Source organism: Caretta caretta, chromosome 18, assembly GCF_965140235.1.
Source record: "Caretta caretta isolate rCarCar2 chromosome 18, rCarCar1.hap1, whole genome shotgun sequence".
NCBI lineage: Eukaryota > Metazoa > Chordata > Testudines > Cheloniidae > Caretta > Caretta caretta.
In genome coordinates this window covers 17,191,686-17,214,780 of record NC_134223.1, presented here as the reverse complement: position 1 = coordinate 17,214,780, position 23,095 = coordinate 17,191,686, and the positions used below count along the sequence as shown (strand labels likewise).

The 23,095-nt window shown below is 51.9% G+C and overlaps 1 protein-coding gene across 4 annotated transcripts in view; it reads right to left on the bottom strand.

Moving 5' to 3' along the window:
• MIB2 (MIB E3 ubiquitin protein ligase 2) overlaps positions 1-7,143 on the bottom strand; it is a 108,181-nt gene extending 101,038 nt beyond the window's left edge. For all 4 annotated transcript variants that reach the window (XM_048825203.2, XM_048825204.2, XM_075121210.1 and 1 more), the window contains exon 1: positions 6,985-7,143. The gene's annotated coding sequence lies outside the window, so the exon portion shown is untranslated. The remainder of the gene's footprint in view (positions 1-6,984) is intronic.
• Between the last annotated feature and the right edge of the window lie 15,952 nt (positions 7,144-23,095).

Genomic DNA, 23,095 nt, shown 5'->3' with positions numbered 1-23,095 from the left:
GGCAATTGGTGCTTTCCTGAATCAACAGGAGCAGATGACGAGATTCTGTCTGATCACATCTTAACTGAGACAGGGAGCAAGGAGAAGAAATAAAACTGGAATCAACCAAGTCCTCAAGGTCTTTCAATTTTGAGTTTACAAAAGGACTGAGGCAAGTCACACAGCAGGCTCCTTCCCCGCCCCCCACCTGTGTTATGACACCAGTCTAGCGCCCCGATAAGCACCCCTGGTGAGCTACAAATCAGAATGCATTGCGGGGGGGAATTGCAAGCTGTCCGCTCACTGAACTTTGCATTCCATGCCATCAACCCCTGCACCTCCGAAAACAAAATCTCAAACAGAAAGGCAAGATCAGAGCTGTCACAAGTTGCATGGCTCCATTCAGCACGACCCTGAAGTCTACAAGGCCTGGGGAAGAGTCATATCTGAGAAGAGGAGAAAAACAAAACAGATGAAATAGGAACAGGCAGGCAAGGGCAACGTGACCCAGTAGTTGCGGACGTATCAAGTTGGAGAATGCCTTTCAAGTTACCACCACAGCAAGCCACTTCAACCGCAAGTGTGGCTGGCTGCTGCATGCAACGAGCAGAGATCAGAGGAGAAAGGAAACTGGCACATTTCAGGAGCCATCAGAAGAGCGCTGCCATCTCAGAACAGCCTATGATGGTCAGTTACTCCCAGAATCACCAGTCAAGATGGTTCAGGTTCCCATGAATATATCCCTCTCCAAACAAAGAGAACAGAGATGGTTGCAGCCACTGCGACTGCATATGTGCCGCTCCCGCAGGCTCTGAGACTTCTGGGGCATCAGCTGAAGCTCTGACAGAGACGTGACATTTCCAATACTACCTCTGCTGCTCCCGCTGCCATATGCCGAGCGTCAGCAAGGAACAGTCAGTGACATCACAGCTCCCGGGGAATTAGTCGTGAATGCTGATCTGAAAAAAGCCACCATGCTACCAAGCGCCACAAAAGGTCACAAACTTCACTGAGCATAAAAAGCCACTGCAGACTGAACAAGGACAGTAGGACATAGCAGGGGGTTAGAGTAGGTCCCTTCTAACCTTATAGTTCTAGGATTATATGCTGTGGGCTCTCTATGTGGGAGCAGCAGCAAGAAGTGGGTACCATACCTTGGAGGTACAAAGTCCCCAACGCTCCTGTACAGCCTATTCAAAGAAGCAATAGAAACCCACCAGGTTATGGAAAATTCTCCAAAGCTTGATTCTCCCCACTCTGCTCCTCAAAAAGCATGTGAAAACATATAGGCAACACTGACTGCCCCAAATCAAATGTAAACAGCTCTACAAAGTATTCCCCAGACCATGAGTCTGCACTGGGGAGGGGGTCTAGAAAGGGAAATGTATTGGGGTTCTGCATAAAAACAGAAACAAAAATTACCCCAAGAAACAAAGGTGGTGGTACCAAATGACAACTCGGAAAGTTATTACCTAGGTTGTTCTGCAGCAGCCCCTTAACTGAGATCAGGGCTCCAAATACATGAGACAGTCCCTGCTACAACAGAAATAGACAAGCAGAAAGAGTAGGATGACAAAGAGCAGTGACATGACTCACCCAAGGTAACGCAGTAGGTCAGTGGCAGAGCTTGGAATAGAATCAGGTCACCTGACCCCCAGGTCCATGTCCTATCCACAAGACCATGCTGCCTCAAGAAAGAGAGCTTTGGTGGTGAAGGGACATGAATCCTCAACCTCCTGATTCAAAGTAACTGCCACAGAAGCACAAGGTCATTAGTGATGGTGAGCAGAAGGCAATGGACTGGAACAAGGGGACACCGATTCTGCTAGCTCATTGTCAGGGTTACTCAAACATGCTCTTTCTGACACCAATCAACATGTGATGTGTGGAAGCACTCCAACCATAACAATGCAGAATATTTACAGAAAACAAAGCCTCAGAAATCAGGGATTCTCCTCCCAATTCCTTATTCACTCACCAACAAGCTGAAGCCACAGACAAGTGATTTAGCTACCACAGTAATTGGTTGCTTGGCATGGGGTGTGGGGGGGGGGGGGCAGGTGAGGATTAGACTGATTAAAGCTTCTTCCCTCATGGTCTCTTCATTGCCCTTCATGAGAGTAGGCGTTATCTAATTACCAGCTCTTCGGTCTTCTAAGTAACAAAGGTGCCCAGTCTGAGCCAAGTAAATCCCTTCTCCAGGGATGGAGAGGCACAAAGGATCTGGTGATAGCTCTTAGCCAGAAGGGCGAGTGTTGAGCTGCAGCGGGGGGGTGGGGGGAGGGTCAAATCCAGCTCAGGCTCAGCACCACTAAAGTCACTGGAATTGAATCTGCTTGTGTCAAGACTGAGCCTGGCTCTTAGAATCATACACATTAAAGATGGGAAGCATCCGTTGCTTCGGCTACTCTGTCCCTTGCTGTGCAAGTCCTACATGCCCACAGTGTATTTTGACTTTGTCTGGCCTAAAGCATCTCCAGGGAGAACGCCACCAGCACTCCGCTGTGTCAGGCACCCAGTGACATTCACAGCAGGCTAAGTGCATGTGGGCTACTCTTATTAGGCCAAATGCAGACCTGGTGCTGGGCCTTTGATGGAGTCGCAGCTGCTGACTTTCCAGGTCTGAATTTGGCCCTCTCCCTACCACCACTGACAGGCTATATTCCCCTGCTCCTGTCCCAGGTCTGGACAGCTTGTAAGTACTGTACAAACATAAGACCCCTGGTGCGCCAGACAGAGAAAGCAGCACGTGTTTCACTTGTGAGCAATTTCCAGTACAGAGCAGCAGGTGCTTTACTGATTGAGAAATCTATTGGGAAGCTCAAAGCTTTTCAGAGCACTCACCCATCTGCAATATACATTTAATTAACAGCGAAGTACATGAATTCACCCCCTAAGGGGACAACTGAAACCACCCACCAAAAATAAAGCCAGAGAGAAGAGAAACAAAAACCAAACTGCACCTGACTCCAGCAGCCCTGGACCCTGGAGAAACGGCCACAGGGAGCCAATGCCACAGATAGGAGCTCATCCCTTGGGCAAGACCTGCCATGGAGCCGTTCCACTCCATGGAAAGGGAGTGAAATTTACACACCTTGCCCTGGCTGTATTCATACCCTTTCTCCTTCACCCTTTGGAACTGGGACTGAGAGGAAGTGATATCGGACTGAGTGCAACCCCGAGTATATCATTTGGGGATCACAACATTAACCACAAAGCTTGATTTGTTTCTTCCTCTTCCTGCTGAGGTGTCTCTGAGTGGGAATATCACAGGCTGGTCTACAGACCGAGCAGAGGCCTCAGAAGAAGCTCAGATACACATTCCCACCTAGCGTCTAGCCAGTCATTCATTTCTTACGCAGATTGTGTGTAGTACAACCAGGAGGATTACGATCAGCAGATTAATATGCTGTACAAGCCCATTCATTCCCTCTGAAGTCACTGAAACATCAGGGTCTGTTGGAAACAAATCCAAGGAGCAACCTGATCAGCCCTGGGAACATCATGAGTGCCACTAGGGGACCAACGGGACTCAGCTCCTTCCCACAACACTGAGCAACAACAAGACACCAAGCGTTCTGCTGGTCCTAATTCTGCTCTTGCACTGAGTCAGGCAGCGGTTTCATTCCAACAGAGTTGCTCTGGATCTACATCAGTGCAAGATCAGAACCGGTCCCACAACCGCTGAAGTGAGACTGTGAACATCCTGACTACAGTACACATCCTGCTACACTTCATCCCACCATCTATCCCTGCCCGTCAATCAACGATAACCAGCATCAAGCCTTCCTAGTTCCTGGGGATCAGCTTTCAGGTCTCCCCAGTTGGCTATCATCGCGTGACTGCTTTAGCAGCCTCTCCTCTTCCCTCACTTCTAAAGTTTCTTCGTTGGGTCTGGCCAGGCCCAGGCCCGGCCAGGCCCAGGCCCAGCAAGCTTTGATAAGCTCAGAGCACGCTCGATGGCCCACCCCAGGCTATCTCCCACAGGCGCATGGCTCTGAATTAATACCGTATCCAGAAGATACATTGCCAGGAGGGGTTCTACAGGAACCAGCCCAGCCGATGCAGAGAACGCACACAGGAGTCAGGTTCTTTGGGGCAGAACAAGCAAACTGGGATTTCAAGGAAAGCCGAAGATTGACTCTTACCTGTACTCCCACCCCACACACTCTTAACAGCCAGAGACTCCCCCAGCTCCCTCCACAATGGGGGAGTCTGAAGAGCCAGCCGCACAATTATTCCTTCTCCTCCCAGATTGCACCTGATTGTCCTTAACCCAATCCACACACCCCCACAAGCCATCCATTTCCCTGGGGCCCCTCAGCCAGCGTGATGCAATGGCACCATCTGTGGAACACAGGCACAGACCCCCAGCCTCACGCGCAACAGAGAGGCAGGAGCAGAACACAGCTCTGCCCTGATGGAGGAAGGGACCAGGACCAAATACAGAGCCAGCCAGAGAGACGCTGCCATGAATGAGCTGCCAGGCTACCCTGCTTTGCCACCCCCTCTCCTCCTGTCCCCCCCGGCCTTCCCCCTCCTCCTGTCCGTCCCCCCCGGCCTTCCCCCCCTCCTCCTGTTTCCCACCCCCCGGCCTTCCCACCCCCCCTTCTCCTCCTCCTCCTCCTGTCCCCCCCCCGGCCTTCCCACCCCCCCTTCTCCTCCTCCTCCTCCTGTCCCCCCCCCGGCCTTCCCACCCCCCCCTTCTCCTCCTCCTCCTCCTGTCCCCCCCCCGGCCTTCCCACCCCCCCTTCTCCTCCTCCTCCTCCTGTCCCCCCCCGGCCTTCCCACCCCCCCTTCTCCTCCTCCTCCTGTCCCCCTCCCGGCCTTCCCACCCCCCCTTCTCCTCCTCCTCCTCCTGTCCCCCCCGGCCTTCCCCCTCCTCCTGTCCGTCCCCCCCGGCCTTCCCCCCCTCCTCCTGTTTCCCACCCCCCGGCCTTCCCACCCCCCCTTCTCCTCCTCCTCCTCCTGTCCCCCCTCCGGCCTTCCCACCCCCCCTTCTCCTCCTCCTCCTCCTGTCCCCCCTCCGGCCTTCCCACCCCCCCTTCTCCTCCTCCTCCTCCTGTCCCCCCTCCGGCCTTCCCACCCCCCCTTCTCCTCCTCCTCCTCCTGTCCCCCCCCCCGGCCTTCCCACCCCCCCTTCTCCTCCTCCTCCTCCTGTCCCCCCCCCGGCCTTCCCACCCCCCCTTCTCCTCCTCCTCCTCCTGTCCCCCCCCCGGCCTTCCCACCCCCCCTTCTCCTCCTCCTCCTCCTGTCCCCCCCCCGGCCTTCCCACCCCCCCTTCTCCTCCTCCTCCTCCTGTCCCCCCCTGGCCTTCCCACCCCCCCTTCTCCTCCTCCTCCTCCTGTCCCCCTCCCGGCCTTCCCACCCCCCCTTCTCCTCCTCCTCCTCCTGTCCCCCCTCCGGCCTTCCCACCCCCCTTCTCCTCCTCCTCCTGTCCCCCCTCCGGCCTTCCCACCCCCCCTTCTCCTCCTCCTCCTCCTCCTGTCCCCCTCCCGGCCTTCCCACCCCCCCTTCTCCTCCTCCTCCTGTCCCCCTCCCGGCCTTCCCACCCCCCCTTCTCCTCCTCCTCCTGTCCCCCTCCCGGCCTTCCCAACCCCCCTTCTCCTCCTCCTCCTGTCCCCCCACCGGCCTTCCCAACCCCCCATTCTCCTCCTCCTCCTCCTCCTGTCCCCCCCGGCCTTCCCACCCCCCCTTCTCCTCCTCCTCCTTCTCCTCTCCCCCTCCCAGCCTTCCCACCCCCCCTTCTCCTCCTCCCGTCCCCCCTCCGGCCTTCCCACCCCCCTTCTCCTCCTTCTCCTCCTGTCGCCCCTCCGGCCTTCCCACCCCCCCTCACCTCCTCCTCCTGTCCCCCCTCCCAGCCTTCCCACCCCCCCTTCTCCTCCTCCTCCTCCTGTCCCCCTCCCAGCCTTCCCACCCCCCCTTCTCCTCCTCCTGTCCCCCTCCCAGCCTTCCCACCCCCCTTCTCCTCCTCCTCCTCCTCCTGTCCCCCTCCCAGCCTTCCCACCCCCCTTCTCCTCCTCCTCCTCCTGTCCCCCTCCCAGCCTTCCCACCCCCCCTTCTCCTCCTCCTCCTGTCCCCCTCCCAGCCTTCCCACCCCCCCTTCTCCTCCTCCTCCTGTCCCCCTCCCAGCCTTCCCACCCCCCCTTCTCCTCCTCCTCCTCCTCCTGTCCCCCTCCCAGCCTTCCCACCCCCTTCTCCTCCTCCTCCTCCTGTCCCCCTCCCAGCCTTCCCACCCCCCTTCTCCTCCTCCTCCTGTCCCCCTCCCAGCCTTCCCACCCCCCCTTCTCCTCCTCCTCCTCCTCCTGTCCCCCTCCCAGCCTTCCCACCCCCCCTTCTCCTCCTCCTCCTCCTGTCCCCCTCCTGGCCTTCCCACCCCCTCTCTCCTCCTCCTCCTGTCCCCCCCTGGCCTTCCCACCCCCCTTCTCCTCCTCCTCCTCCTCCTGTCCCCCCCCGGCCTTCCCACCCCCCCTCCTCCTCCTCCTCCTCCTGTCCCCCCCCGGCCTTCCCACCCCCCCTCCTCCTCCTCCTCCTCCTCCTGTCCCCCCCGGCCTTCCCATCCCCCTCCTCCTCCTCCTCCTCCTCCTGTCCCCCCCCAGCCTTCCCACCCCCCCTCCTCCTCCTCCTCCTGTCCCCCCCCGGCCTTCCCACCCCCCTCCTCCTCCTCCTCCTCCTGTCCCCCCTCCCGGCCTTCCCACCCCCCTCCTCCTCCTCCTCCTCCTCCTGTCCCCCTCTGACCTTCCCACCCCCCCTTCTCCTCCTGTCGCCCCCCCGGCCTTCCCACCCCCCCTTCTCCTCCTCCTCCTCCTCCTCCTCCTGTCGCCCCCCCGGCCTTCCCACCCCCCCTCCTCCTCCTCCTCCTCCTCCTGTCGCCCCCCCAGCCTTCCCACCCCCCCTCCTCCTCCTCCTCCTCCTCCTCCTCCTCCTGACCCCCCCGACCTTCCCACCCCCCCTTTTCCTCCTGCCCCCCCCCCGCGGGAGCTCTCCCAGCCCCCGCCCGCTGACCTGGCCAAACTTGCTACAAAGTTTCCGCGGCCCGGGAGCGCCTGGCGCCGGGAGACGCCGGAGCAGCCCCGACCCGCAGCCTGCGCCCCACGGCCGCCGCCGCGTCTCCTCCCCATCCAGGCGCCGGCTCCCTTCGCCGGGCTTTCGGTTTCTGCCGACGGGCCGCCTGGCGCCCAGAGCATTGTGGGAGTCGTAGTTCCCGGCCGCCCCCCCGCACGGGGCCTGCCGCCGGGCCGGGACTACAAGGCCCAAGCGCCCCGCTGCCCCGGAGGCTGGGGCGCAAAGGGCCCCGCGCGCCGCCCCGCCCCGCCCCGCCCCGGGGCACGCAGCAGGGTGCGGAGCCCGCGGCGGAGCGGGCCCCCAGAGCGGGAGTTTCCTGAACTCTGGGGTCTCGCTGCTGCAAAGCCCCCTTGTCTCAGCTCCAGCATGCGGATCTGGGGGGCGGGGGCCGCCCTGCCCGGGGGGGGGCGAGGCGGTGCACGCGTGAGCTGCGCCAACCTTGGGGCAGATTTTTGCTTTGTTTTCCATTATGTCTCCTCTCCCTTGTGGAGGGTTTTTGCCACACCCCCAGCACAGCGATTTTGCACGTTGGGGGATAGATCAGTCCCTCGCTTTCTGGGAACATTTCACAGCTCCCCGGCTCGGCTGCTCGCTCTGTTCCTTTCGCTAGTGTGAAGGGGGCGGCTGATTAGTCATCCTGATTTCTGTTTCCAGTTCTGCTACCGACCTTCTTCTACCCGTAATTTGACCGCACCGTGCCTGTTTCTTTCCCTTAAACAGAGGATAAGATGGCCCGAGTGTCCAGATCTGGATACATAAAGTTAGGTCCTCTCACGCCATATTTGGGCATCTAAATAAAAGATTAAAGAGTCGCTGAGCCCACCCAAATGCCACTGAAATTTTCACAGAAATTTTTCATTTCATTTGAAATTTTGTTTTGTCAACCGAAAGCCCTTGTTTGAGGCAGTTGTTTTGGAGGTTTTTTTAATTGTTTACTTGTGGCACCTTAGAGACTAACCAATTTATTTGAGCATAAGCTTTTGTGAGCTTGTAGCTAACACGGCTGCTACTCTGAAACCTTTAAATTGTTTGTTTCGCTATTTCATTGAAAACCCAAAAAATTTTCAGAGGAAATTAAAAAAACAAACAAACCGCTAAATCTGCTACAACACCAACTGGTATTTTTCAACCAGCTCTGATTAATTTGTAAAGCTCATGGGGATCTTTGACTGAAAGGTGCTATAAAGGTTGGAACAGTTATTGTTGTAACATAGATACGGAGGTGGTGACTGCAGCAAAAATCAATTTGTCAATAAATACTCAGATCTTGATATGAATTAGTTTCTCTTATGTTCCCGTTCCCTGAATATCCCTAGGACTGGGTTTTACAATCACAAGTGTTTATCAAAAAATACCTCATTCTACACACCTACGTTCATACTCAGCCACCTAGAGTAAATCTTGCTTTTGCCTTCTGGCATTGCTTTTTAAATAAATTAGACTAAGATCAAGTATCCTGCGGCTCCATCAACTCATCTCTGCCAACGAGGAAATCAGCCACAGGTGGAAACCATATTCTCCTGTCCCCTCGGAAGTTGTGATATGATTCTTATGCTGGATTCAGCTTTACCTGCATAGAGCAGCTTTGAGAAGGTGATCTTTTTGCCTTATTTAACAGTGAAATTACTAGCCATGATGCCAAACCTCAAAGGTAGGAAGAAATGTTACCGTTTCTTTGATCTATTTTCTTTACCTTTTATGAAGTGTGCAGTGCACCTTTACTCTGTTTTCTGCTAACAGCTTGATAGGGCTATTGGAACAATGTAGAGCAAAGATGATTACATGTGTGAAGAAACTGATTGGCCCAAACTGTCCATCCGTCACAGGTCAGATAACAAAAAGCCAGGAGGGAGGTTGCAACCAATCATCAAAGCACACATCCTCAGTGGGCACCCTAACCACTGGGCTACATCTGGCTCAGTGCCTATTGAACTGCAAGTGCAATAGTCATTGTGGGAGGAGGAGAGAAACAAGCAACATACAGAGTCTGTAGCCAAGTGGTGAGGACACCCAGGCGGGAGATGGAAGACCCAGGTCCAGTCCCACTGCTCCAGTCACGATTTCATTATTTATCCACAGTAGAACAGCTTATATAGGACAGATGGAGGGTGCACTTCCCTCCTTTCAGAATTTCCTGTACTCCTGTGGTTAGAGCACTCTCCTAGAGGAGGAGCAGACAGCCTCCCCCATTCAAATCCTTTTTCCTACTCTGGCAGAAGGGGTCGGGGGGGGGCATTGAACCAGGGTGTCCCACCTCGCAGGTGAGCCCTCTAACACTGGGCTAAAAATTATACAGTCACTTGCACTTTCCCCTCCTTTGGCCAGCCTTGGAATGGGACCCAGTCCAGTAGGTGGCCTCTGAGCACACCTATCTTTCCCTGGTTTGTGACTCATCAGGGGCTTAGGCGGGAGATGGGCATCCAGACACCTAGAAGGAGGGAGCAGCATGAGCACCCAGAGGCAGAAACGTAAGTGCTGAGGGAACTTTTACCTTAAAACTTAGGTGCCGAGAGAGCTTAGATGCCAACTGAGTTTGGCAGGAGTTTTGTAGAGTGCAGTGAACTTAGGTTTCTCAGCATCTTTGTGGATCTGGACACCAACCTCTCTGTGCCTCAGTTCCCCATCTGTAAAAATGGGGATAACAGCACAGCTCTGCCTCACGGGGGTGTTGTGAGGATATATACTGATGTGCTTTGAGAGATCTACTGATGAAAGCGGAGGGAGGAAGGTATTCTTATTCTTATTTAAATATATTGGCGAGATGCTGCTCCTATTGAAACTGATGGCAAATCTCCCGTTGCTTTCAGTGGTGGCAATATTGTACCCTTCCTAATTTCCCCTCATCCAAAGAAGAATGAGCATGGTAGAAATGACTGCTTGTTTGTCCTGGAAGACAAAATGCTAGTCAAGAAACATGAACTGTTATAATAATTTACAGCTGAATTACATTCTGGAGAAAGTCAAACCATCATTTCAAGTCAATTCGCTCTGTGTGTGCAAGGCCATTCGCCAGCTCCCTCTCCGTGGTAGATGGTAGTGAGCCTAAAGCAACGCTGGAGGGCCTGAGATAATGAGTTAAACCATTATAATGTTTCGGGAGTTTGTAGTGAGAGGGAAATGAATGGGAAAAGCCAAATTTTTGCTGGGTCATGTGGTAAAATTAACAGCATTGTTTTTCAAGCTGAAGTGTGAATATTTGCCAAACCATGATTGTGTTTATTGGGTCATATTTTACTGCTCAGGATAAAAGGAGAAATGAATGATGGTTGACACGGCCTCGTTGCCTCTACATGAAATGCCCTCATATTCAAGTTGCAGAGGAGGAATTACACAGAGGCAGGGCTAAGTGATGATACAGTCTTGTGATAGGTCTGTTTGGCCTGGGACGGACTCGTGATACACATCTCCCATGTGTAGGGCCCTAGATAACAGCAGGCTTCCTCTGCTACTGGAGGACAGGGCTGTAACTAGGCATGTGAAATTTGAATGAGTCACTGATTTCCCCTCCCCACTCACTGCACAGTGGTTGAAGCTCATCCATGGATAAGGAGCCAGTACAAGGTCTGTACACTACTTAACTCCTTAAAATGGTGCTATATTGGGACTTCCATGGCGCTTAGGATCATGTGCTGGCTCCCCTGCATGGGGTGACTTTCCTCCATTAGATATATTCTCCCAGAAGACGCACGTGGTTCTGATCTGGTGTGAGAAGCATGGGACTGGGAGCCAGGACATCCTGAGTTTTAAGTATGACAAGAGATGTCTGTGTGTATGCAAATAGTTCACAAATAAGGTGCCAGCAGATGTGTCTCAAAAATATGAAGCAGGGTTCCTGAGTTATGTAGGAGCAATCAAGAAGAAGAACTTTGTGCACTGCAAATGGCTTTTTGTGTGTGTGCACAGTTTGTTAGATCAACTGTCTATTCTATTCGCTCTAGATTTTTATTCTGCCTTCGTCACCATAGTACCTGAGCTCTGTCCAGTCATGCATTTAGGGATGTGACTGACATCTGCCACGTGTCCATTCATTCTCTCGTTTCTCCCTAGGGAGAGAATTGTGTATGCAGTGGAGCGTGGTTTTGGTGGTGATGGTGGTGGGGTTTGTGTTTTTTAAATGTCCACGCTGCTCTATGTTTAGGTTAGGAAAGGCAAGTTGGACAGTTGTGCCTGGCACATGGAGTAGAAGGTGATGTGGTTTGCGATGACCCTTAGTTCCTGGGGGAATTCATTCCACGGTCTCAGACCAGCCCCTGAGCAAGCTGTGTCTTCTATACAGACAAGCTTTACCCTTATGGCAGAAAGTTCCCCTGGGCCTAAGGAGTGGAGCTGTCGACCGCAATCTTCATCCCGGCATTTTAAGTACCCTAGGCCCAGGGCAGTGAGCTCCTTGAAGATAAGGACTGAGACCTTGAACTTGACTCTCTATTCTGTGGGAGGCCGGTGCAGATAGTGAAGGGCAGGCCTGATGTGCTCACGGTAGCCTGTGTTGTTGAGAGGATGTGCTGAAGTGTCCCCAAGCGGTGAAGTCTTCCTAGCCAGGTATATTGCATTGTTGGGGTCCAGATGGGAGGTGGAGAAGGTGTGTATAACTGAGGCCGGTCATCGCCCACCAGGATGGGACGGAGTCCCCTAGGCAAGCGGAGACAGTAGAAAATGTTACTCTTGGGTGTTGCTATGTGCGAGCTTAGTGTTGGCAACGACTCCAAGAGAGGCTGTTGTGGGTGTGCCCCTTCAGCCAAAGGCGAACTCAATGCTCAGGTCAACTCTGGTTTGCAGCATGCCCTTGACGAAAGCCAAAATATGCAAATGTAGCCACTGATTGTTGGTGCCTCAATTTTGTGTGCCCAGCTCAAATTTTAGACATAAGATTATTATCAGCTACTGCAGTAGCACTAGTACTCCACTAGGGGAGCAGGGTATATTGTGCTAGGCACTGTACGTACACTAAAAGCACCAAGCACACTCGGCTCCCTTTGACTTCCACCAGACTTGCAAATGTCTGAAAATCAGGGCTTTGTGGTGTTTCACATCGGGGCACCCAAAATTTGGGCCAGTCAAAATCAGCAACTGCTACTGGAAAATATTGGCCCTAATCTTTCTGTGGTGCAATTTCCCCTTCTCTAAAATACAATTTTGAGGATATGAATAGGATGGCAGAAGAATTCACTAGTAAAAATTAGTAAAGCACTTTGAAAATGTAAGGCTGGCTCGCTGTAAGAGAACACTAGGATGGAGAACGCCCAGCTGAGGACGAAAATACTCTTTGGTCTCCAGAATCAAGCAGGTGCCAAGCCACATTAGGCTGTGAAACCTCTATGGTTAGCACCCACAGATGCTCCATATGGTGACTAGAATCACAGTGGTGAAATCCTGGCCGCATTGACATCGCTGGCAAAATTCCCATATTCTTCAGTGGGGCCAGGATTTCATCCCCATTGTTTATAGCCAAGTCATGGGCTTCTTCTTTCTTGCGTTTCTGACAGTTCATTCTATCCAATCATCATCTTTTTAACAAAGGGGACAAAGATCAGCAGAATTGAATTACGATGAGCCTTTTGTGTACCTTCATTCCTGAAAATGGCCCAGTGTCTTAAGTGTTATGATGCTTCCCCTTCCCACCTCCAAGACCTAACTCCTCTTTGCACTGATGCCAAGAGAGGTTACAATCATATCCTTAATTCTGCTTACCAGTGATTGTTTTGCATGCCTCTTTGAGCATCTTAGGTGTGCAGTAGATCTTCTAACAAATACAGCCATGGGATTGTCTTGAGCAGAAAAAAAAACCTGCAGCCTAATTACCCCTTGCCCAGCACCTTGTGTAGTCAGTTACCCCAGTGACAAGTGAATGTACTAGTACTTGACTCCCACAATGCACTGAGGTAAATGACTGCACAATGAAGAGGGCAAGAGAAAATCAGGCTAGAGATTTGCATCTAGCTATTACTTAAAATACTAGCTTCCTATGTTAAGAGTGCATTCGCTCACCTCTCCTGTTTGCTGCCATTGCTTTCATTATGAGGAAAAAGTGCAGCCAGGTGCAGCAAAGGCATTGTTGCATAGTTAAACAGTAGTCCACTGGAAGGTTAGATTTTGCAGCTGACAAAGCTCTTCTAAGTGACAGCTCAATTAATACGCATGCAAAGACTGAAAGACTGTCCAGCATCGCAAGAAAAGACGGAGTTAATAACCAGCTATGAAAAAACAAATCTAATGAGAATCCCAGCAACCCCCAACTCAAGCATTATGTAGAAGGCAAAGGAATACAAGAGGTGAGTCAATTCACATACCTGGGCTGTAACATACCGATAGGGACATCCAGAAGGAAATAATGTCATGAACTGGCAAGGCACAACTGCATTCACCAGCTTACACAAGATTTGGCCATTGAAAATCTACAGCTTAAAGACCAAACTATTAATCTTCAACTCAAATGTTATTTCCACCTTAACATATGGATGTGAATGCTGGAAATCCCCCAAAGGTCCAGACAGATATCTCCATGCCTTCCAAAGAAAATGCCTCAGGACAATACTAGGTATTATGGTGACTGAATTTATAATAAAAGCTGGGATTTATCCGTGAGTTCAGCAGTGCTTTCTCTTCAAAGTTATCCAGAAAAGAAGATGATGGAAATATCGGGGACATGTCTGCTGCTGGGCAGCTGGAGGAACCCGCAAGTGAGGCCGACCAAAGAATCCCTCCACACAGTTTTCAGAGAGGGAAAATTCATGGGACTTAACAACACAGAGGACAGGCAAAGAATGGCCCAGGATAAACAGAGATGGCAGAACACTGATGGTGCAGGAAGGATTCAGATACACACATAGCTATAACTGAGAGTCCCGTGATCTAGTTACTAGCGGGGCTGGTCTGGGGCTCAAAAGACCCACGTTCAATCCTTTGCTCTGCCACAGAGGTTCCTGTGGGACCTTGGGCAGGTCACGTTGTCTCTGTGCCTCAGTTCTCCTCCTGTACAATGGGATGATAGAACTTCCCTCCCTCACAGGGGAGTGGCGAGGGTAAATACTTTAAAAGGTAACAGGGGCCATATCAAGACCTAAGAGAGAAGGGATCAGCTCACATTTGCTCCTCTGATCTGATTTCTGTTGTGTACGTTGACGCGCAAACGACGGTTACAGCCCTATTTGTGGAAGATCAGGGCGGTTATTCAAAACCTTTGCCGTGGGGAGGAGAAGATGGGGGAATGCCATTTTGGATAAATGGGAGATAATTATTTGTGCTTATTGGGTCAGGTTCTGGTTCTCTGTTACCTTTGGTGGCAATCACCCGCCTTTACCACTGGATGTCACCATTACCCAGAAATCATGCTCCCAGACAAGACAGGCCGAATTCTGCAGTCTGTTCCATAGGCACACCTGCTATTTGTGCATGGAAGGGCACTTACTTCTGAGTCAATGAAGCTGTATGGGAGTAGCGGGAAAGAGAATGTAGCCCTGTAAGAAGACAGCATTTTAAAAGGGGATGCAACTCAGCCTCAGCATTCATAGCTGCCTCTTTGCCCCTGTGACCAGTAATTGTTGCACTAAGCCAAGTAGCTAGATGTCCAACTCTTCAGTCAGCAGGTGCAAATATTTGTGGACAGAAAACTGGGAGCACAAATTTGGAGGCTTTGTTTGAAGATGTGGCCCAACACATTTTCAGAGATCTTCAAAGATCTGGGCTTGGGGAAGCCACCGAGAGATTGTCGCAGTGTATGGGCTTGTGATTTCAAACAAATAGCCATCTGTTTATGCCTGAAAAGGTGTATTTTATACCCAGGTGCATATTTGCATGTGCAGCGACCCAGTCGTGCCCACAAATGCACATTTTCCGTGTTTAACATGGCAGGTTATATTTGAAAACCTGGTTCTAGGAACCCTTTTCCTTCAAAAGAGCTAAGCTTGCAAATGGTAGCTTTGCATGTTTAATACATTTCAAATGTGTATAAATGCTGTGATCAGAATGTAGATTGCTGCCACCCTAGGCAGTGACCAGCACATACCACTCATCTTGGTTAGTTTGGTAGAGTGTCCTTGTGTGTGCTGGTTTCCCAGTCTCTCTGTACTGAAAACAGAACAATATTTCAAACCGAGCCCACTTTTAAGTTACAGGAGAACATGACAAACTAGAACTGTTCCTGAATCACAACCAGGATCCCTGAAGTTTGGATCCACATTTGGATTTCAACTTTGAAGCCAGGGCTTATCTAATAGAAACAGGCCCCAAAGCAGGTCTCTTTCCACTCCCACACCATCCCCCATCACTGAAATACTGTGAAACTGATTTTATCCCATCTCCTTATGGAAAAAGTATGATCCCAGGTTAACACTCTGGTGACTTTCAGCTTTCAATGAGTATGGGGTATGTCTGAATCCCTGAGCACTTGGGGTTTTTAATGCAAATTTCCTCCCTGTCCATTATTAGGGAACTGCTAGGTGAGTCATAGCAGATAAGTAACAGATTAGGTTTCAAACAAGCCAGGAATCCTGGCAAAGCCATTAGGTGAACTATATAACAATGGTCCTTAGAGATGAATGCTGGTGGGGTAGTTTGCCTAGCCGCGTTCTCTTCTTTGGAGGGGATTTCTCCAAGCCATGGCAGCACACGGCACGTCTCTGTCCCTGGTGTCGCCTTCCTAGCACTGCTTGTGTGTGGTGGAATGATTCAGTCTCCTTTTCATTGTGACCACAAAAGGGTTATTGTGGCAACACTGCTTCACTCGGGAAGAGGGGTATGTTCTTCCCAACATCTGACCCCTGGTGCCTCAAAGAGCCATCCGTGCTCTGCTGCTACTTGGGAGCAAGCCACCCTCGCATGCTGTTCCGGGAAGCTTTTATGTTTTGATCTTGCCTCTGAAAAGTCTTCCTAGCCTTTGACACCGCTCCTGACGAGCGCTGCCTGTCTCTCCGAGCGTGCCGGTGACGTGGGCAGCATTGTGGTGATGTAAAGGGGGAAATCCACCCCTGTGCCCAGGGCTATTGCAAGGACTAGGTGCCACTCAGATCCCATTATGTGGACTTAAGGGGTGCCTAGACCTCGCGCTGGGTCTCGGCACAGGGGAAAACTTCATCCAGAGACAGGAAGGAAGAGGACGGGGGTAGTGTAAGATATTTGATTTTCTTTTGTAACGCTCTGCAGGCAGAGCAGGAGAGCTGAAGTGTTGTCAGAGGCTCAGTCAGGAACCCCAACTTTATCACTGTTCTTTGTGCAGTGTTATGAAGATGTTTGGAGCTTTACAGGTGTTTAGCAAATCCAAGTTCAGTGGACTGTGGGACTGAGATCTAGGTGCATCTCCCTCTTCCTGCAGAGGCCAGCCCTCCAAAACAGGCATGAGGTACCTCCTGAAATAAAGGGCCAGATCCATAGAGTGATGCTGATTTACCTTGTTGAGGATCTGGCTCTCGAGAACACCACTCCCTGCCTCGTTCCCGCTGAGCGGGAGAGGTGAGCAACGCCTGCTGAAACTGGGGCGATCCACAGGAAGGGCCCAGCTTGCGTCCAGAGTCGCTGCCACTCCTCGTGCCCAGTCCCGCTTCATGCCCCAGCCTGACCAACCCAGCTCTTAGAGCCAATCTTTTTCTCAAAGTTACAGATCCGGCTTGCCAACTTCCCTTACCTACATTGTTCTAACATGCCAGAGACTGGTCACCTTGGAGACCTGCTGAGGATATGGGTACGGCCCGGCATGAGATTTACACCATCTCCCCCGGATTTTCAAGGGCCAGCGAGAGCTCACCGGTCACCGGCAGAACCGCGACGCTTTCCAAGGCTCGGGCTGCTGTCTCAGGGTGAACCCATTCCAGGGCGCCCTGCCCTTCACAAAGAAAAGAGCACTCTCCCTGGGGCTTCCGCCAGCTTCTCCGGGATCTCCGCCGCTCCGGATTCGGGGATCTGAACCCGACTCCCTTTTGATCAGCTGAGGGCAACGGAGGCCATCGCCCGTCCCTTCGGAACAGCGCTCGCCTATCTCTTAGGACCGACTGACCCATGTTCAACTGCTGTTCACATGGAACCTTCTCCACTTCGGCCTTCAAAGTTCTCATGTAAATATTTGCTACTACGACCAAGAGCTGCACCTGCGGCGGCTCCGCTCAGGCCCTAGGCTTCATGGCACGTCGCAGCGTAGCCCCCGCGGGTCTCATTGCCAGCGACGGCCGGGTATGGGCCCAGCGCTCCAGCGCCATCCATTTTCAGGGCTAGTTGATTCGGCAGGTGAGTTGTTACCCATCCTTAGCGGATTCTAACTTCCATGGCCACCGCCCTGCTGTCTATATCAACCAATGTGTTTTCTGGGGTCTGATGAGCGTCGGCATCGGACGTGTATGGCTGGGGTGTCACTGGGGCTGCTCTTGTGAGCAAGGCTCAAAGGAACTGGCCCTTAATTAAAGCCACCTTCCACTGCGCTACTGCCCCCTCCCCGGTCTGCCGTGGGAGATGTCTGGAAACCATCAAAGCTTTGCTCTGTTTGCGCAGCAACTCCCATCAACAGCGCCTCCCTCCCCCAGCACTGCACACCGTAATCTCACTGTAACCTCCTTGCACGCTCACTCTGCAGCCTCATGTAACTACCAATATTCTGGGAGACGCAGGCACTGCAGATGTAGTGGCTGAACATACAAGCCAGAAGCCAGACTTGGGGTCAATGGTCAGTTTGCAAAAGATATCAGCAGATTGTTTGCTTTATCCTGTTTCTGCTGCATAGAGGCTGGATGGCTTCAGAAATAGCCAAGCAGTCCTTGCCCGGTGTTGCTGGATAGTTCAAATGATGAACTTTAAAAAAAAAAAAAAAATTTAATTGGTAATTCCTCAGGATTGTGATCCCGGCCCCATTTGGCTTTAATGCAGGTTTGGCAAACACCGTCGAATGTGCTGTTCGGAGTTTGTTACAGTTTGTGGAGGAACAGCAGGGATGGATCGAGTATCAACAATTATATGTATGTTCATATATAAACATTTTAGTAAATGCTAAAGTGTGAATTTAGTATTGGGCTGGAAGTAGGGCCAGCCTGGCAGCTCCAGAGACTGTCCTTTGTTTCTTCACAGATCAAGCCTGGGACAGGCATTGCCAGGGCAAGTATCTGCCAATGGGCCTCAGCCATGTCTTGGAAAGACCATGTCTAGGAGTGCAAGTGGTATTCAGCCCTTTGGGCCGCTTAGCCATTGGCCTTGCCCCAGAGACTGCCCAAAGGAACCAGTTGTGGTTACTGTTTTGTGTCTGGGCACCCGTTCCACTCGGAGCCTGAATGACACCCACCAAGCTGATTCAGCATTGGACACTTTGATTGAACGACGATCGAAGAGGGATCCATTCCCAGCTGCTACCGCGAATTGCAGTGTAATATCTGTGATGGGCACTGAGCAGGAACCACAGCTGGTCATCCCAAAGCAGGGAAGGTGGTTCTCCAGACCTTCCAGGCTGAGTATCCCTGATATACTCTTTGTAGGGAGAGTGGGGATCCCTCACTGGAGCTTTGGGGACAGCGTTTGGAAAGAGGCAGGAACTGGATTTTGAAAGGAGGAAAAAGGTGGGTGGGGGGGATTTCTCTTGGCCTGGCCCGCTTTCGTCACCATCTTTTCTCTAGCCTGCTCCATCTCTCACCCTTTCCTACTTGCTGACTTCCAAGTTCCTTTCTCCTCCCTGTCACCCCCTGTAATTCCCATCTCTGTACCTCCCTGAGAGGCAGGACAATCAGGAGATATTTTGTTTGTCAGATGGGAGTTTTTTCTGGATCACTGAAAATAGCCAGCCTTTCCCCTGCCAAGTTTCCACCCCCTCTGGGCCTCATATGTGTGGCTGCAAACTGCAGCATTGCAGAGACGTTCTCCTTGCTTTTGATTTAAGCTCTTACTATAATTCACTGTTTCTCCTCTTTTGTCAGGGCTGTTTCCATTCCTGTCCTGGCAGTCGAGGTCCTCTTTAATTTTTGGCCAACTTGATCCAATTGTGTTGTGTCTCTGCCCAGGTGCCTGGCTCTGATGTGATAACAGCACTGAGAGTGGCCTCTGATTGGATTAACAACCTCCGTACCAGTTTGGGCAGGAGAAAGGTTGATCCCACGTGGTTTTTTATGCAGTTTCTCAGTAAACCACCAAATTATTCGCTGGAAAATGATACCGGATTAAAAACATCACTGCTCTTCCAAACTGGGTGTGCTGCAAACACCTGCCTTCACAGCAGAAATATACCAAGTACACTAGACCCATGCCGAAAGCCAAGTGCCAGGCAAAAGGTGGGTACAGCTGCCAAGGCTTGTGGGCAAACCTAGTTCACTTTTGCTTCCCCTCTAAACTTCGCTTCTTATTCCCAGAGCTATCTGAAGGTATTTATTTGCTCATCGGCCTAGTGTCCCTTTTGACATTCCCGATTGTACCTCGCTGGCGTTGATTTTTTTGCATCCCAGCTCCGTGCAATAAAAGCGTTGAGGGAAAACACAAGGCGTGGAAGGAAGTTCCCGCTGAAGAAGCGCTTTCAGTTGCGGCGCGTGTGTTGGAATGAAACGTGCTCTGCTGAGCTGCAGCAACGGGGCGGGTGAGCAGAGCCAGCGGCCGCGCCTGTTGCACTTCTTGGCTGTACCAGGTGCCTTTGCTGTGCTGTGATAGCACCAGGCAGCTGTTATTCAGAGGCCTCTCGCAGTGTTTTGACCCCTGCTTGAGAGCAGCAGCATTGATCCCCTTCTCAGCATCATTCCTAGGGTGGGTCTAGTCCAGGCAATACCTGAGAGCGTTGAAGTAAACACAATCGTACTGTGTGTCTACATCACTCATTTCCTCCCAGGGAATGAAGAGCTGTGCCAGTTGGTAGCCTACAAGAGACGGGCTGGGGAGGTGGGTCCCAGTTTTAGTAGGATCCCTTGTTGACAGTCTTAGCAGAGAGAACGTGGCTCGAAGGAGTGTGGGGCGTCTGTTGGACCCTCAGGACTCGGAAGGATGAACCAGGCTGTTGTGCTGGAACGGAAGGTGTGAGCAGAGTCTCCTCGTGGACACAAGGGTAAGGGCTAATCAGAGCCCTCTGCACTGAGCAAGCCCAAGCCACTTTCCTCCCCGTTTCCTTGCTCACATGTTTACAAGGTGAAGGAAGGGGCAGGGCGTGAGTGGGGAGTGACATGTCTGAGAAGGCATGGTCCTGAGCATGAGCCTTATCCGGCCAATTCAAACTCAACTGGGCAGGAGGAGGCTCTTAGAAGTACTCCCTCAAGGTCTGGATTGATGCGTACAGATGTGTGTGTGTAAATCCTGCCCCCCGTGACTGCTGTCTGTTCTGTGGACAATTAGAGGGCTCTGGGCAATAAAGATGGAAATCACTAAATTGGATTTCTTTTAAAGGGTAGCATCCAAACCGTCCAGCAGTGATCAGCTCAGACAATACTCACTGCCTAAAAGCTTTTGAGCCTTAAAGTGATGGAGCATCCTTAGGATGCTGAAACTGGGAACTGCTTGACTGAATCTGTGTTTACCAAAACAATCTCACCTTTCAGCACACAGGGCCAGGGACTCTCTTCCCTTTTCTCGGTTATTAATCACGGATTACTTTTGCGTGGCGCTGTCCTGACAAAGATTCCCTGAGGGAACGGTACAAAATCTCCATAGCGCCGAAAGCAAAGAGTCCCTGTGCCAAGAACAACCAGGCTGCAAATAGAAAACCAGGACAGTGACCAGAAAGCTGAAATAAACAAAAAGGGACAGATGTGAAAGCCAGGGTAGAGGAAGCCAAATCAAAGCCATCCGGTAGATCTATAAATGTGGAAGTAATTCCTGGGCGTTAGCTGTATTACAATAGCAATTAGACCAGGGTCCCATTGTGCTGACTGCTGTATGTACACACAGTAAGAGATATGGTGGCCAGATAGCAAGTGTGAAAAATCGGGACGGGGTGGGGGGTAATAGGTGCCTATATAAGAAAAAGCCCCAAATATCGGGACTGTCCCTATAAAATGACATCTGGTCACCCTAGTAAGAGATAGTCCCTGCCCCAGAGAACTTACAGACTAAACAGCCAAGAGGTGGGAAAGAGAGAGAAGCAAAATGATTTGCCCAAGGGCACAAAGCCCATCAGTGGCAGAGCCAGGGTTAGAGCCCAGGAGTCTTGGCTCCCAGGCCAGTGTCCTATATACTATACCAAGTTGCAACATATAGTCTATCCCAGGGGTGGCCAACCTGTGGCTCCGGAGCCACATTTGGCTCTTCAGAAGTTAATATGCGGCTCCTTGTCTAGGCACCGACTCTGGGGCTGGAGCTACAGGTGCGAACTTTCCAATGTGCCAGGGGGTGCTCACTGCACAACCCCTGGCCCTGCCCCCACTCCACCCCTTCCCGCCCCCTCCTCTGTGCCTGCCATGCCCTCGGTCCTCCTCCTTCCCTCCCCGCCAGAGCCTCCTGCACGCCAATGGGACCGGTCCAAGGCCACCCAGCAGGCCAGTGGCAGAGCCAGGCATAGAACCCTGAGCTCTACCAGTCCAGTTCTGTATCCATTAGTCCACTTTGCGTCTCTGACTTCTGGTTTTTCCTTTGGTGATGGGGAAGGTGATAGTTTTGCATGATTTTTGGCACAAAAGCAGGTGAGAGTGGATTTCACTGAGATTTCTGGTTCATTGGGGGTGTGGTATTGGCAGATGAGGTGGGAGAGAGCCCATGGAGCTCAAAAGCAAAAAAAAAACCCCAAACAAAAAAAAACCGTGCAAGCCCCTGCGAAGCAAACCTGGTGAGTCTGGTGCTACTCTAAAAAACCGCAGGTTATATCCCCAGCCGCTATAAATCTGCGAAGTGCAATTGAACTCAACAGAGCTAAGCTGATCTACCCTAGCTGAGGATCTAGCTCATAAAATCGACAGTTCTAATTAGCATTAGAACTCTCTGTTCTTTTATGTGTATATTTTCAAGTGTCAGTACAAAGGAGCTGCCATTTCTTTGCCAACACCGTGATGTATTTGGCCCCATGATAGGAGCTGGTTGCAAAGCATGGGCTCACTGAGTCAGCTGGGGGCAGTGTACTACCAGCAACCTCGCAGCAAACTGTGACGGACGACGTAATCCTCAGACATGCTGAGCCAATGTCCACCCTGCGGGAACTTCCTTGTCTTCAACTGAGTTACATCCAGAGGGATTTCCGCCACAGAATGCTGGGCCAAGTTCCTTCCTGGTGTAAGTCAGGGGTGTTTTGAAGGATTGACTTGTCGACGTTTGCAGAGTGCTTTGAGATTCTGAGCTGAAAGGTGCCCCAGAAAGGCAAAGATCATTATTATTATTATTTCTTTATTATTGTGAAGTGCATCCAACCCATTTTATTAAGAGCAAGTGTGAGTATGGATGGAGAGGTCCAGGATACAGCACGGTAAGTGCCAAAACTCTGTTCTGCAGGCTTTTTCTGTCTCCTGTCAGGCTTTAGACTGATATGGTTCAACTAATAGAAAGACAAGCTTAGTTTAAGACAGGTGGGTGTGAATAGAAAGGTCATTCAGCCTTCAGTCAGGGGGGAAGCTGACATTTCCAGATCCTCCAGAGGCTGGACACATGTTCCTTTATAGAACAACTTCCTGTGTCCCTGTTGCATCCATGCCCAGAACCCTCTTAGCACACACAGATCATTCTCCGGAGCATCCTGCGCAGCTGGCTATGCCCTGCCGGGATTACCAGGGTGCTCATCCCCAAGAAGAGCGAGGCACAGAAATCTGCAGCCTGAAGCAGGAAGGGTGCAGGGGGCCTGCTGGTGAAGCTGTGGTAGCTGACTGCCAGCGTGTTGGTCCCCCAGCAGGCCACAAACAGAACGACCAAGGCCAGGATGACCTTGGCAGCTCTCTGCTCAGAGACAAACCTGGCCACTCCGTTCTCGGCCTCCATGGCTCTCACATGCCCCTTCAGTCTGTGTAAGGTGTACACGCTGGCGCCCAGCATCAGGGCTACGGGCACAGTTTTGTGGATGACTAAGGAAGCCGTGGCATAGGCCAACCCACTCTGCTGGGAGGGGAAAGCCCAGGTGCAGCCCAGCAAAGGCCTGGTGGTACTGCTCACTAGCATCAAGGAGAGAGTGCTATTCCCAACTGCTGCATGGCTGGAA